A 12,380-nucleotide genomic window follows, 5' to 3' on the forward strand; every position below is an offset into this window, starting at 1 on the left:
ACAAATAAATATACATACATACACACAGACAGGTAGATATGTATATGTCTGTCTGTATGCATGACTGTGATAAAGAAGATATACAGGAGGGCAAATGGGAGGGGAAGACAGATAACGAGGAGGGCAGGGCAAGCTGAGTGAAATCTCTTTTGTCACACAGAGGGCAGTATTATTAAAACTGGAGATAGACAGATAGATAGATGGATGGATAGATAGATAGATAGATAGATAGAAGGATAGAGAAGAGGGGCAGAAAACAGATGAGGATAGTCAATACCTCCTATCATTCAGAGGCCAATGTTATCAAGACGAGATAGATAGATAGATAGATGGATAGATAGATAGATAGATAAGAGAAGCGGTAGAAAATAGGTAGGTAGATGGAGTAGATGGATAGAAGAGGCGCTGGTTGGCAATCACGGTAGTTGCAATGCGAACACCATTAAGAGAGATGGCCTTGCAACCAATCACAAGCGTGCAGTTGCAGAGAGAGAGAGAGAGAGAGAGAGAGAGAGAGAGAGAGAGAGAGAGAGAGAGTGTGTGTGTGTGTGTGTGTGTGTGTGTGTGTGTGTGTGTGTATGTGTGTGTGTGTGTGTGTGTGTGTGTGTACAGAGGGATATGTTTTATGATAATTGTATTTTTATGTGGAAAGTTACGCTCTCTCTCTCTCTCTCTCTCTCTCTCTCTCTCTCTCTCTCTCTCTCCCCACAACCATCTCCCATCACCAAAAGTGGGCATAAAAATTCTGAACCATATATATAGGGCAAATTTCCTCTATTCACTTAATCCCATAGTCTAGCCATTTATCCCCCTATTTAATTTATTCATGGGTAAAATAAACAATGCATCTATTATTATTTTTTCATTTATTCGCCCATACAAATTTATCGGAATATCTGATTATTGCGTATTTGTGTATCATCAATTTGGGTGTATTTCTGAAAGTGCTTTGCTGATGAAAAAATATGTGTGTTTTATCTTTTCTCTTTTGCTGTATATTCCTTTGTCTGTTCCTCTGTCTATCCATCAGTTTATCTATCTATCCATACACCTATTTATATATCTAACTATCCATCTATCCATATAACAATCAAGCTACTGATCTATTTTCATTCATCCATTTTCTGACCATCTAACCATCCAGCCACCCATCTATGCACCCATCTATCCATCCATCAAACAGTTCCTCCATCCATCCATCTCTGCTTCCCTTCATCCATCCATACATCCACCCATCCAAAAATATACATCCAACCCAACCAACATCAAACCCATCCCTCTCTCCCTCCTTTCCTTCATCCATCCATCCATCCATCCATTCATCCATCCCTACATCCATCCATCCATAAATAGCCAACATACATACATACATCCAACCCAACTCAACTTTCTAATCAACCAACATCAGACCCATCCTTCTCTCCCTCCCTCCATCCATCCACCCATCCATCTATCCATCCATCCATCCATCCATCCCTGCACCAAGACAACCAACCATATCATTGTCGCCTGCAAAGTTTGTCACCTAATAAATGCAGAGAAAAATGGCGCTCAAGTTTAAGGAAAATGTTGGACGAAGTTGAAGAAAAACACTCCAGCTAAAGCCAAGTGGGGGAGGGGAGGGGAGTTAAAAGGAAGGGAGGGAGGGGAAGGGGGAGGAGAGGAAGGGGAAGGAGAGGAAGGGAGGGGCGTTAAAACGAAGGGACGGAGGGAGGGAGAGATGGAAAGGGAGGTGGAAGGGGAAAGCTGGAGATACAGAGGTGAAGAAGGGAGAGGGGAGGAGAGAGAGGGAGATACTGAGGGAGGGAGAAGAATGATGGAGGTAAGGAGAGAAGGAGGGAGGGAGAGTAGGAAAGAGGGAGAGTAGGACAGGTTAGGGGGAAAAGAGGGGAGGATAGGAAGAGAGGAGCGAAGGGAAGACAGAAGAGGGAGGGAAGAGAAAGAAGGGACGAAAAGAGGAGGATGAAGTAGGTAACGACTGAGAGAAAGGGAAGGAGGGAAGAGAGAGAAGAGGTGAAAGGGAGAGGTAGGGAAGGCAGGGAGGGAAGGAGGAGATGTAGTGAAGGAAGGGAAATAAGGGAGAGGGAGAGAGAAGTCGGGAGGAAGGGAGAGAGGAGGAGAGCGAGGGATGGAGCTAGAGAAATTGTTAAATAAAAGACAAAAGATGGACAGTAGGCGTGGTGGGAAAGAGAGGAGAAAAACAGACAGACACAGAGACAGAAAAAGATAGATAGATAGACAGACAGACAGATAGACAGATGCAGATGGACAGACACACAAACAGACAGATAGACAGACACGAAAAGAGGGAGAGGGAAGGAAAGGATAGGAAGCAAAAAGATGAAGGAAGGGAGGGGGGGGGGAGGAAGAGCAAGGTAGAGAGAGGAGGAAGGAGAGAAAAAAATGAAGGAAGGGAGAGAAAGGGAGGAGGGGGGGCAGGAAGAAGTGCAAGGTAGACAGAGGGAGGGAGGACCATTGGGAGGGAAAGAAAAGGGAGGGAGTGAGGGAGGGAGAGAAAGGGAGGAAGGGGGAGGGAGAAAGGGGGCTCCATTCACGTGTATTTGCTCAATTATAACTTTTCCCAAAGATTCAATTCCGCCCCCGGAGCTTTTATTTTGGGAATTAGGCGTCATATTATACCTGAAGGTTGATATAGACCAGCCTCCCCTCAAACGCTTTTCTCTTCTTCCCGTTTTCTTTTCCATTTTCTTTTCTTTAGCGCTTCCCTTTCATAATATTTTTTTAAAGACTTTTCGCTCACTTTTTACTTTTCACCTGCCTTTATTATTATTATTATTATTATTATTATTATTTGTTTTTCAGTTCCATTCGTGATTATTTTTATTTTTGTCAATTTTTGCATTTTTCTTCCCACTTGATTCCATAATTATTAGTTATCCTTTCTCAAAATTTTTCCCAATATCTCTCACTTTTTCAAGACTATTTTTTTTATTATTAATTAGGAATCTTACTATACCTAACAATTTTTAAAAAAAACGAGATCTTAAAAACAAAACAAGAATTTAGAACAGAAAAAAAAATGATAACTTTGGATCTCTCTCTCTCTCTCTCTCACACACACACACACACACACACACACAGACATGAGGGAGACAGGAGAGACCACTGAAAACACGAGGGGAAAAAGCGAGGGGGAAAAAAACAGATTAAGTGTGAGGGGAAAAAACACCGAATCGAGAGAAATGTAAAGAAGGAAAAACACGGGAGTCGGGAAAATTGTGACCTTAATGGAAGGAGTTTTAAAATAAGAAAAAAGAAAAGAATGGGTGAATAAAACACACACACACACACACATACACACACACACACGCGCACACACACACACACACACACACACACACACACAGATGGGCCGACAGACAGACAGAGAGACTGATAGACAGACACAGATCGAGCAGGCGGGCAGACAGAAACAGACAGACCCCACCGACAGACAGACAGACAGAGGCAGGTACACAGACACAGATCAAGCAGACAGACAGACAGAGAAACAAACAGACCCCAAATGCAGACAGACAGGTAGATAGATAGACAGACAGATAGACAGACAGACAGACAGATGTAGAGTGGAAAACTTAACAGAAAATTATTGTAAAACTTTCTTTCCTCAAACTTGCTCTGTAGGGTCAGGAAACGGCAATTATAAATGTAAAACTATTCCCCCTCCTCTCTCCCTCCCTCTCTCTCTCTCTCTCTCTCTCTCTCTCTCTCTCTCCTCAGATTAAGGACTATATACAGTAAGGAGTAAATACTTTTTTTTTTTTTTGGCTCTACAGCCTGGGTCTTGGCTCAATTTGGCCCAAAATTTAATCAGGTGATCAGAAGGTCATAGCCCATCATCCCTGTAATTTCAGTCAAAATCGCACCGGCAGTTTTCGCGTAAATTTGGTAACAGACAGACAGACCGAGTGAAAACAATACCCGTCCCCGAAAAAAAAAAAAAAAAAAAAAAAAGGGTGGGCACAAAAATAGAAAAAATATATATAGGCTAGGTTGAAAAAAGAAAAAAAAAACAGGTTGGGCTCAAAAAAGATTTAAAACAAAAAAATAATGGGTTCAAAAAGATTAAATAAAAGTCATTCCACAAACTCACCATTGTCATTACAAAGTCCAATTCGTACTTAACAAAGGAGGGCAAAGGAATAAAACATTTCTCTAATTACGTTGGAAATGAGTGCCTCACCTCCATTTCCTACACATATTGTAATTCCTGCGACGAGGTGTGGGTGTGGGCAGGAGTGGGATGTGGGTGTGGGGAGGAGTGTACGGGAGGTGGTTTGAGAGGAGTGTGTGGGGTGTGCTGTTGGTGTGGGTGTGAGGGTGTGGTGTGGTGTGGTGTGTGGTGCAGGTGTGTGTGGGGAGGAGTGTGGGGGAGGTAGTTTGTGAGGAGTGTGTGGGGTGTACTGTTGGTGTGGGTGTGGGTGTGTGGTGTGGTGTGGTGCAGGTGTGGGTGTGGGGAGGAGTGTGGGGGAGGTGGTTTGTGAGGAGTGTGTGGGGTGTACAGTACTGTAGGTGTGTTGTTTGGTGTGGTGTGGTGTGGTGTGGTGTGATGTAGTGTGGTGTGTGGTGGGTGTGGGTATGAGTGTGAGTATCTGTGGGCGTGGACGATGTGGGTTTAGACGGAAGTAAGTGACTGCTACCATGAATGAAGATGAAGAATGAAAGTGCAAGAAGAGGTTTAGGTGAAGTGAATAAGGTGAATGAATGTGACTGCTAAAATGAAAGTGAATGAGTGAAAGTGAATGAAAATGAATGAAAGTGAAGGTGAAAATGAATGAAAGTGAAGGCGAGTGAATGAAAGTGAGTGAAAAAAGTGAATGAAAGTGAGTGACAGTGAAAATTAACGAAAGTGATGGTGAAAGTGAACGAAAGTGAGTGAAAATGAATGAGTGGAGATGAAAGACAGGTGGAAATGAGTGAAAATGAATGACACTTAATGATAATGAGTGAAAGTGAAGGTGAAAGTGAGTGAGTGAATGAAAGTGAGTGAAAGTGAAGGTACATGGGAAAATAAATCTTTCTCGCCATGTATTTTCGTCATAATAAATTGTGGTGAGAGAGAGGAAGGGTAAATTATTTTTCTTGCAAGTAATGGATATTGTGCTAGTTGTGGTGGTTATTGTGGTAGGTGTGGTAGGTGTGGTGGTTATTGTGGTTGCTGTGGTGGTGACTGCAGCGGTTGTGGTAGTTATAGTGGTTGTGGTAACTGTGGTAGCTGTGGTATTTGTGGTAGATGTACTGTGGTAGTTATGGTTATTGTGGTAGTTGTGGTAATTGTAGTAGCTGTGGTAATTGTGGTAGCTGTAGCAATTGTGATAGCTGTGGTAGGTGTGGTAATTGTGGTAGCTGTATTGTGGCAGTTGTGGTAATTGTGGTAGCTGTATTGTGGTAACAGTGGTAGTTCTGGTAAGTATGATAGCTGTGGTAGATGTAATTGTGGTAGTTGTGGTAATTGTTATAGCTGTGATAGATGTAGTAATTGTGGTAGCTGTGGTAATTGTGGTAGCTGTATTATGGTAGTTGTGGTAACTGTGATAGCTGTATTGTGGTAGTTGTGGTAATTGTGGTAGCTGTATTGTGGTAGTTGTGGTAATTGTGGTAGCTGTATTGTGGTAATTGTGGTAGTTGTGGTAGCTGTGGTAACTGTGGTGTATCATGTTGAAACAGTAATTAATATGGAGGTAATTTAATAACGTTTGATTGATCACGGTATTTGAAAAGTGTCGCTGCAATAGGAGAAGAGGTGTGTGTGTGTGTGTGTGTGTGTGTGTGTGTGTGTGTTACTGAGGTGTGAGTATGTGGTATGAAAGCAAGATGTGTGTGTGTGTGTGTGTGTGTGTGTGTGTGTGTGTGTGTGTGTGTGTGTTTTAAGTGTACACTCATGCACCGTCACAGGAGCACAAAAGTGGGCCAAAACACCCCCTCAGAGGACACTAATCTATACTATAACTCGAAATCTCACTTTTGAACAGAAATAAATATGGGTTGTAAGTGGGGAAATAAAACAGAAATAAAACAGAAATAAAACAAACAAAACAGAAATAAAACAAATAAAACAGAAATTGGGCTGTTAACTAGGAAACAGAAATGGGTGAAACGTGGACTGCTAATGGGAAAAATGGGTGAAACTTGGGTTGATAATGGGGAAACTGAGCCACGAAACCTAGATAATGAAAGAGGAAAATAATAGGGAAATATTGGCCTGTTAATGGGTCTATCAAAATAGGGGAAACTGATGTTAGAGGAGGGAAAAACAGACAAAAGAAACAGGGGAAACTTTGGTAGACGAGGAAACAGAGATAAAACGGGGAAATAGGAAAAGAAATAGGGCGTAAATGAAGCTGATGATGACGAAACAGAAATAGGGGAAATTAGAATGGAGCAAAAACAGATAGATGAACAGGTAAAAACGAAACAGGGTGAAAAGGAGACGAATGATGGGGGAAACAGGAGTAGAAACAGATGGAACGGAAGTAGAATGAGAAGTAGGAGTAGAGGAAACAGAAGTAGAAGCAGAGTAAACACGTAGAATCAGAAGTAGAGGAAACAGACAGAAACAGAGGTGAAACTAGGGTCGGGCCGAGTGCAAATGGAGGGTAGAGTCCCCGGCGGAAATTCCGAGTGTTGACGGAACTCCAAATTGCCATTGCCGGAAATAGTCACCGGAAATGAAAATCTATTGGCGAGTTGTCCCCCTCATGCATAGAGGCAAAGGGGCATTTTCCGGAGGGGGGGAGGGGAAGGGGGAGAGAGAGTAAATAGTTGGTGTGCAGGGATGAGAGGAAGGGGGGGTTGGCTGTGTGTGTGTGTGTGTGTGTGTGTGTGTGTGTGTGTGTGTGTGTGTGTGTGTATGAACAATCCCCTTAATGTCATCTTCTAATTATCACATCAATTTTTATCAATCGTTAATTACAGATCTCATCAACAATATTAACTCTAAAAAAAACAAAAAAAAATCCCTCAACAATAAAATCCCTTACCTAAACTCAAAAATCCCTCAACTAAACTCAAAAAAATCCCTCACCTAAACTCAACAATCCCTCACCTAAACTCAGAAAACTCCCTCACTCAAAAATCCCTCAACTCAAAAAAAATTCCTCACTCAAAAATCCCTCAACTCAAAAAATCCCTCAACTCAAAAAATCCCACACTCAAAAATCCCTCAACTCAAAAAATTCATCACTCAAAAATCCCTCAACTAAACTCAAAAATCCCTCAACTGAACTCAAAAATAAAAAAAATAATAATTAATTCCTTCATTAAATTATAACTCCTTCCTTTTCAACATTTTACATTTATCAATTCCATGCCAAAAAAAAAAAATCTTAAAAACAAAAAATCCCCCCCCCAAAACAAAAAAAATCCTTCACCATTAACAATTCCCATTCTCACCAATTTTATTATAATTTTCAGAGCTGTAAAAAATCAGATTGGAAATAGGGCAAAAATCAGTAGCTATTTATATTTCTCTCCCCAGCAGTTTCTTACTTATTTCCATTTCCGTAAAAAAATGAAAAAAAAAAATCATTATAGACACATTTTTCCCTCGGCAATCTGTTTTTTTTTTTAATTATTATTTTTATTTTCAAAACCAAAAAAAATCCGAGGGGAAAAAAATCCAACCCTTACATTTCCTTCCCTCAGCAATTTCTCATTTCATTTCCATTTCCATTTCCCTCAAAATAAAAAAAGAATCCAACCCGAGCATTTCCTCCCCTCAGCAATTTCTTATCATCATTTCCATCTCCGTCAAAAAAAATAATAATAATAATAATCCCTCACATTTCCTTCCCTCAGCTGATTCTCATTTCATTATCATTTCCATTTCCGTCAAAAAAAAGAAATGCCGTTTGCCTGGAAATTTTTCACTTTCATTTCCAACAACAAATTTGAGGTAGAGTTCCAGGCCCGACACAGCGGCCAGGGACAAACTGTGCCTGAAAAAATGTTCGCCCTTTTGCTGTGGCAGGGAGACACGGAGGGAAGGATAGGGAGAGGAAAGATAGGGAGAGGGAGGGAAAGATAGGGGGAGGGAGGGAAGGATAGAGGGGGAAAGCTAGGGAGGGGAAGGGAAAGATAGGGAGAGGGAGGGAAAGATAGGGAGAGGGAGGGAAAGATATGGAGAGGGAGGGAAGGATAGGGAGAGGGAGGGAAGGATAGAGGGGGAAAGCTAGGGAGGGGAAGGGAGAGATATGGAGAGGTAGAGAAGGATAGGGGGACAAAGGGAAAGGACAAGGAGAGGGAAGGAGAGAGGGAGGGAAAGACAGGGAGAGGGAGAGCGATAGGGAGAAGCAGAGAAGGATAGGGAGAGGTACGGAGGGATAGGGAAGAAAGGGGAGAGGGGGAGAAGAAAGGGGAAGAGAGGAGAGAGGTACAAAGAGGGAGAGAGAGGGGTACAAAGCGGGAGAGAAAGATAGGAAAAGAGGGAGAGATAGGTAGAGAAAGAGGGAGAAAATGAGAGGAAGATTCAAATGCGTGAAGACAGAAGTGGAAGGAGGAGGCGAATAGTTGAGGTGGGAGGCAGAATGGAATGGAAGACAGGAAGGAAGGATGGTGACGAAAGAGGAGGTAAGTAGCGAATGGAGGAAAGAAGAGGGAGGGGAAGGGAAAAACAATGGAGGGAAAAAAAGGAAGGGAAGAGTTGCTGTATACGGGGGGAAAGGGTAGGTGAGAAGCTAGATAAGTGGAGAAGAAGGAAGGGAGGAAAGGGAGTAAGGAAGAAAAGCAATGGCGAGAACGGAGAAGAGGGAGTAAAGAAGAAAGGCAATGAAGGGAAGGGAGAGAAGGGTTGAAAGGGAAGGAAGGGAGAGAAGGGAGGGTGGGAAAGGAGGGATGGAAAAGAAAAAGATATGATAAAAGACAGAACACTGTGGGTGGAAGGAAGGAAGGAAGGAAGGATGGAAGGAAAGAGGGAGGGAGGGAGGGAGGGAGCGAAGGAAGGACAGGAGGTAGTATGGAAGAGTGATGGGGGTAAAGGAAGAAGGAGGAAGGCAGAAGAAGAAGGAATAAGAGGAGAGAGAATGTGAAAATGAAGGGAATGACAGAGGAGAGTGAAGAAATGAAGAGAGGAAAAGAGAGAGAGGTAGAGAGGAAAGAAACTGAAGAGAGAGAATACGGAAGAGAGAAGAGAGAAAGAGAGGAAAAGAGAGGAAAATAGAGAGGAATGAAATGGAATAAGAAATTTTGGCGGAAAGGTCACGCAATGGGACACAAGGGGTCACTCAGGTCAGGACTGTGGATGTTGGAGAGGAAAAGAGAGAAAGGGAGAGAGTGGAGGGGTAGAGAGAGGGATGGTTGTGGAGGGAGAGAGGGAGGGAAGAGTGAGAGTAAATGGGAGGAAGGGAGGAGGGAGGAAAGAGTGGCACAGTTAGAGAGATAAAGTTGGTGGGGAGGGTGGGAGGGAAGAAAAAAGAGAGAGAGAGAGAGAGAGAGAGAGAGAGAGAGAGAGAGTTTATTCTTGCTCCTCCATACGATTCAACTCACCTTAAGGGAGACCTCGTGTTGCAGAAAGAAAAAAAAAGAAAAAAATAGAGCAAACTCAACATGGGAGAGAAAAGGAAGAAAAAGAAAATGCAGTGTTTTGCTGTGGGAGATGGAGAGGGAGGACGAGAGGGAGGAGAGGAGAGAAAGGCAGGAGGAAAGGTAAGAGGGAAGGAGGAGGAGGAGGAGGAGGATTTATGAAAAGTGGATGAATTATAAGATTACTTTCCCTATCTATCAATTCATCCATTTATCTACCTACTGTCACCCTAGCCATTTATCCATCAATCAGTCCATCCATCTATCCATTTATATCTATCTATCTATCCATCCATCCATACTTCTGACTATCCATCCATCCATCTGTCTGTCCATCTATTTACCTACCTATCTATCAATCCATCTATCCCTACCCTCACAAGACACCAACACATCTATCCAACTGTATCTACCTACCAGCCTACCTACCCATCTACCTACCTACCTACCTATCTATCCATCTATCCCTACTCTCACAAGCACCAACACAAAACATGCATCCATCTATATCTACCTTCCTACCTACCATCCTACCTACCCATCTACCTACCTACCAACCTACCTGCCTACCTACCTACCTATCCATCTATCAATCCATCTATCCCTACCCTCACAAGACACCCACCCAACCATCCCATGCCATCCTTCTCCCTTCAAATACAGTCGCCTTGTCACACGTCTTGCCGTCTCTCTTATAAGAAATTCAAGAACCGGCAAACGTCTTAAACCTCTCCTTGGTGGATAGGTGGAGAGGTGGAGGAGAAGTGGAGGTGTGGAGAGAAGTGGAGGAGAAAAGAAGTGAAGAAGTGGAGAGAAGTGGAGAAGTGAAGGTGCGGAGAGAAGTGAGGGAGAGAAGTGGAGGTGTGGAGAGAAGTGAAGGTGTGGAGAGAAGAAGTGGAGGTGTGGAGGTAAAAGGCGAAGGTGGAGGAAGAAAATATAAGGCGCTTAGGTACGGTTGTCATCTCAATAATATATATTTTTTTTAGATACTTGACCAAATTAAAAAGAAAGTTACCATAGTTACCTCTCTCTCTCTATCTGTCTCTGTTTATCTAACTATCTATCTATCTGTCTGTCATCTCCATCTATCCATCCATTTCAAATTGTTCACCTATCTACCTATCCATCCACTCATCCATCCATCCATCCATCTATCAATCTACCTTTATCTATCCGTCCTCCAATCTATCCACACATCCATATATCTATCTATCTATCTATCTATCCATCTCTCTATCTATGTATATCTATTTTATACCTACTGTATATCCACCCACCCTTTCATCCACCTGTCTATCTATATCTATCTATATCCATCCATCCATCCACCCATCCATCCATCCATCCATCCACCTCAGAATAAAGGAATTGGATTCCATCATTTGTCTCAAGAAATCAGTAAGTGTAAATGCAAGAGATGAGCGAAATTGCCTATTGTCTTTGATGTGTGTGTGTGTGTGTGTGTGTGTGTGTGTGTGTGTGTGTGTGTGTGTGTGTGTGTGTGTGTGTGTGTGTGTGTGTGAGAGAGAGAGAGAGAGAGAGAGAGAGAGAGAGAGAGGGGGGGGGCTGATGTGCATTACCTGCGTATAATACATATTTAAAAACAAACATTTTCGAGACAGTCACATTTTGGCCACACACACACACACACACACGCACACACACACACACACACACACACACACACACACACACACACACACATTCTGCCCCAACTTTTTCACGTCGAGAGTATGTGTTCCGTTGCCAAACCAGGGAGAGAGAAAAAGTGAAAAAAAAAAACACCGAGAAAAACACAGGAACAAAACAGGGGACAGTGTGTGAGCGGAGGCAAAACACGTGTGATCAAAGAAAGCACTGTGTTTGTTCCTCTCTCTGTTTACCGCAGGCCTGTGTTTTTTTCTGTGTGTGTGTGTGTGTGTGTGTGTGTGTGTGTGTGTGTGTGTGTGTGTGTGTGTGTGTGTGAAAATAACATGTACATATAGGTGTGTATCAATGTGTGTGTGTGTGTGTGTGTGTGTGTGTGTGTGTGTGTGTGTGTGTGTGTGTGTGTGTGTGTGTGTGTGTGTGTGTGTGTGTGAATAGCCTGTCAATCTGGTATGAAGTCTAATAACTCTTCAAAAAATCACTAAAACTGCACCAAAACCCACCGACCATTCACAAAAACACACCACCTAACACCAACACACCAGTCCTGAGAGAGAGAGCCTTGGTAAGCACGTATTCAATATGGACGGTGGGCACAGGAGCCGAATTTGCAACCTGTCCTCTTTTCTTCTGTTCCCGCTCACTTCCTTCCTTCCTTCATCTTTTTCTTCATTCCCAGTTATTGTGCTGCCTCTATTCCTCTCTTCTCTCCTCCTCCTCCCCCTCCATCTTCTCCTCTTCCTTCCCCTCTATCTTTTCTATCTACTTCATCTATCTTCATCTTTACTGTCGTTTTCTCCTCTTTTTTTATCTCAAGCTTCCTTCCTCTCTTCTTCCGTGTTATATTTTCTCTTTACACTTGTTTTACCCATGTCTTTATTGGTTCTCTCTCTCTCTCTCATCTCTTATTTCATTCAGGCTTAATATTACAGAACTGAGTCACCCCAACAAATACAATAAAGAAAATGGATGGACTCTCTCTCTCTCTCTCTCTCTCTCTCTCTCTCTCTCTCTCACAGGAAGAGAACCACACACATAAACACAGAAACAAATATACATAAGAATACATAATTATATTCTTTCCCTCTCCTCTCTTCCTCTTCCTCTTCCTCCTCCTCCTCCTCCTCCTCCTCTTCTTCTTCCTCCTCCTCCTCCTCCTCCAATCCGTATAGGAACAATAAGGACAGAAGCTA

The sequence above is a fragment of the Coenobita brevimanus genome, chromosome 85 (genome assembly GCF_032717465.1).
Source record: "Coenobita brevimanus isolate Jiangsu-jjx chromosome 85, ASM3271746v2, whole genome shotgun sequence".
In the NCBI taxonomy this organism is placed as follows: Eukaryota; Metazoa; Arthropoda; class Malacostraca; order Decapoda; family Coenobitidae; genus Coenobita; species Coenobita brevimanus.